This window comes from Suncus etruscus, chromosome 8 (genome assembly GCF_024139225.1).
Source record: "Suncus etruscus isolate mSunEtr1 chromosome 8, mSunEtr1.pri.cur, whole genome shotgun sequence".
NCBI lineage: Eukaryota > Metazoa > Chordata > Mammalia > Eulipotyphla > Soricidae > Suncus > Suncus etruscus.
The window spans coordinates 40,851,297-40,855,452 of record NC_064855.1 but is presented as its reverse complement, the minus strand read 5'-3'; the positions used below and the strand labels follow the sequence as shown (position 1 = coordinate 40,855,452).

Sequence of the window (4,156 nt, the reverse complement as noted above, 5' to 3'; positions counted from 1 at the left end):
TGAAGTGGTGAATGATGTTGATTGATTTGCGTATTTTGAATCATCCTTAGAATCCTAGTATGAAGCCCACTTGGTCATGGTGTATAATCTTTTTGATGTAGTGCTGAATTCGGTTTGCTAAAATTTTGTTGAGTATTTTTGCATCTATGTTCATCAGTGAAATTGGTTTGTAGTTTTCTTTCTTGGCAGTGTCTTTGCCATCTTTGGGAATGAGTGTGATATTAGCCTCATAAAAGGAGTTAGGAAGGATTCCTGTCTTTTCAATGGTTTGGAAGAGCCTGTGGATCAGTGGTACTAATTCTTCTTGGAATGTTTGATAGAATTCCCCTGTAAATCCATCAGGACCTGGACTTTTGTTCTTGGGGAGTTTCTTAATTACTGATTCAATTTCTTGGCTGTGATTGGCCTGTTTAGGCTTTTTACATCCTCCTTGTCCAGTGTTGGAAGATGATATTTTTCCAGGAATCTATTGGTTTTCTTCTGGATTCTCTAGCCTAACTGAGTATAGTTGCTCATAGTAAGACCTCATGATGTGTTGTATTTCTCGGGGTTCTGTTGTAATTTCTCCCCTATCATTTATGATCCTACTTATTTGGGTGTTTTCCCTCTTTTTTTTGGGGGGGGGTGAGGCTTGCCAGTGGTTTGTCTATCTTGTTTATTCTTTCGTAAAACGAACTCCTGGTTTCATTAATTTTCTGTATTGTTTTCTTAGTTTCTATGTTGTTTATTTCTGCTCTGGTTTTGATTATTTCTTGTCTTCTGGATGTGACTTCCAGTCAAACATGATCCAGTACCCTTCCCCTCTTCCTGCTGGCCAGAGTACTTCCGCTCCTGGCACAATGGCCGATGGCACCGTTGAGACTAGTTCCCTCGCGTCCAGTACCCTTCCCCTCTTCCTGCTGGCCAGAGTACTTCCGCTCCTGGCACAATGGCCGATGGCACCGTTGAGACTAGTTCCCTCGCGGTCTCCCTCACCTGGGAGTCAGAGGTGCTCTAGCTAGAGAGCACTCGGGGGGTTAGCCGGTTCTCCCCTCCCCCTCCTGGGAGGTAGCATTGACCTCCAGGTGCCTTTCTCCCGAACCACACTCTCTCTGGCTTCCAATCGGCTCCCCCCACCCTCTGTCGCTCCTCTCTGTCTCCTAGCAGGCCGCAGAGGAGCTTCCCAGCACCGCTTTTCCTACCTGGCCTCTCAGACTCAGACCCTGGTTCCCGTAGGCTCGCCCCTCCACCACGCTGCTCGTTGCCTCCTAGCAGGCCACAGTGGGAGCTTCCCAGCGCCCTGTTTCCTACCTGGCTGCCCGAACTCAGCCCCTGGTTCCTACAGGCTCGCCCCTCTGCCTCCGCTGCTCTCCGCCTCCTAGCAGGCCTCCAAGAAAGATTTTCTAAGGGAACAAGTTGGAATCTTCCACATTTGTTAGATGTGTTTTCTTCTTTTCTTTTTCATCTTTGCAATTCTGGATCCAAACAGCATGGCCCATTTAAGCAAAAGAGCAGAGGTGATTGGTTAATCCAAGTTCTGAGGCTGCAAGACACAGAAACAGCTTTTTGCCGAGTATGCGGAGGAGAGTCAAGTTTACTTTTTCTCAGATTGGCCAATAATTTAGGAAGGAAACAACGTTTTCATCCAAGAAAGAAAATATTGCTTTTTCCCATGATCACCAATAACCCTGTCATTGCAACCAAGATTTCTAGAAGAAATTCGACCAATTCCATTCTGATTTTCTTGTTCAATGATTCCAGCCAACATGTCAGAAAGCAGACACGATAGCGAGAATAGCCTGCCAGCTGCTCATCTGCACCAATCCCAGAAAGAACCACATTTGCAGTGCTCTGATATAGTATCCCTTCATCCAGGTGATCAGCCAACCAGCACCTCTCAAAGCAAATCAGACCGCACAGCCAATCCTATCATTCAAAACTGTATCCAAAGGCTGGATCAAATGGCATATTTGAGCGCTTTTTTACTCTTGCAGTTCTTCCAGAGAGACAGAGACATTAAATCCAATGAAATTCCATATCCAGGAAGAACTAACAGTTTTTAGCTCCTTTAGTGCTGTTCTTCCTGTGATGCAATCTGGTACATTAAATTGTTTCTCAAGAATAACAGCAGCATTTGCATATTCTGAAGATGTTTTGAAAGGGTTTTTCTGTTTCTCCCTTCTTTGGTCACTGACCATCTCTCTCATCATGAAAGCCACATTAAGAAGATCAATAGGTTCCTTTATGACAGTCTGCAAGAGCTGCTAGGACCATGGAATCAATGACCCCAGAAAAAAAGAATCCCCATGTTTGCTTTCTTATCAGAAGCTTGGAAAACTTTACTGGATGTCAGATTTTTGTCCCTCGGTAAACACAAGACAAGTATCTTGACTGTGGTACTCAGGACTTCAATGAATTGCTGTACAGCTTGCTCTGTGTCCATCATGAAGAAAAGCCTGAAATCTTTCTCTTGTAGGTGGGCCACTGGCAAGGCCACTACCATCAACTGCAAATTGGGCATCATATTTAAAATGCTGACATCATATTTAAAGGGACAACAGGGCCTCTAAGATATAGACTAGCTTAATTTGATTCTATAGAGATCCAGGAAGGCAAGTCTGCTTTGAGATAAGCCTGGCTGTCACCATGGTCTCTGATCGCATTACCCCAGAAACAGACCTCCAGGCATAGTCTTAAAATCACACAACCAAAATCAGAAGCAGACTTGAGATCAATCCTGAAAATTCCAGGTGCTAAAACTTTTTGCATGGGTCCCACCGAGTATTTGGCCACCAACAAAAGTGAGGCAGAAGCTCCCATGTAAAGCACTAAAATGCAAAAGCAAACTGTTACTGAAGAAATCCCTACCGAACCATAAACAGTGCCTAGATGCCTGGTGGTATATGAAAGACGAAGGGCCTTGGACTTCCGAGAAGAGGGACTTGATATTAGAGTTGCTCTTACATGCAAAAAGAAAATTAAACATTACTTGGTATCATTCTCTTCGACTTCCACCTGGACTCCATCGAAGACTTCCCTGTTCCAGAAGATCAGATCACCTCCCTCATCTTCCATAAGCTGGGCAGTCACAGAACCTCTTAGGTGAAAGACATGTCCAGAAAATAAACACTGGTAGTGCACATTTGACCTTGACAACTGTTTATTACAATTGGGGCCTCTTTGTTTAAGATTAGACAGCAAATATTATTTTGAGTCCTTGCTAGGATGCTCAATAGAGAAGCTTACCAAGCAGCCAATGCCACACATTGTTACCTGATATCTAATGGACTATTTTTTGATTTTGGTCTTCTCTAGGCTTTCTGCTTCTTGGTATTCTTTTCTCAGATTAACCAATACATTTTTGCTTTCAAAAATATTTCTGAATACCCAAGAAGGTATTCTGTATAATTTATATCCTTTTGATTTTATGGAGATATGTTTTATGGACCAGCATGTGGTCTATTCTGGAGAATAACCCATATATATTGTAGAAGAAGTTTTTTGAGATAAAGTGATACACACACACACAAGTTCACATTCTTCCATTTCTCCTATTAAAGCTAGTATATTCTTTTTGGGTTTTATCCTGATTGACCTAGCAAGGTGTGACAGGGCAGTATTGACATCTCCCACTATTATTGTGGGATTATTGACACTTCTTTCACTTATTTGGGGGCGCTTGGGCTACACCCAGTGATGCTCGGGGTTAATACTGGCTATGCACTCAGAAATTGCTCCTGGTTTGGGGGACCATATGGGACACCAAGGATCAAGCCAAGGTTTGTGCTGGGTCAGCTGCATGCAAGCAAAAGCCCTACCACTGCACTATCACTCCAGCACATTTGTCAATAATTTTTTTAAAAAATAATTTGCTGGTCCATCATTGGGCATGTATATGTTTAGGAGTGTGATTTCTTCCTGTTGTACATATCCTTTGATTATTATTAAATGTCCATCTTTGTCCCATATGACTTTTCAAAGTCTAACGCTTGTATTATCTGATATTAACATGGCCACTCCTGTTTTTTTAAGGTTGTTATTTGCTTTGATTTTAAGTCTATGTTTGTTCTGACTATTCAGATGTGTTTCTTATAGACAACAGAATGTTGGATTCAGCTTTTTGCTCCATTTTGCCACTCTGTGTCTCTTAACTGGTGCATATTGATGTTGAAAAAGA

At 42.5% G+C, this 4,156-nt stretch overlaps 1 pseudogene; it reads right to left on the bottom strand.

The window, feature by feature from the left end:
- Nucleotides 1–993: 993 nt before the first annotated feature.
- On the bottom strand, nucleotides 994–3,246 carry LOC126015914 (asparagine synthetase domain-containing protein 1-like; annotated as a pseudogene).
- Between the last annotated feature and the right edge of the window lie 910 nt (nucleotides 3,247–4,156).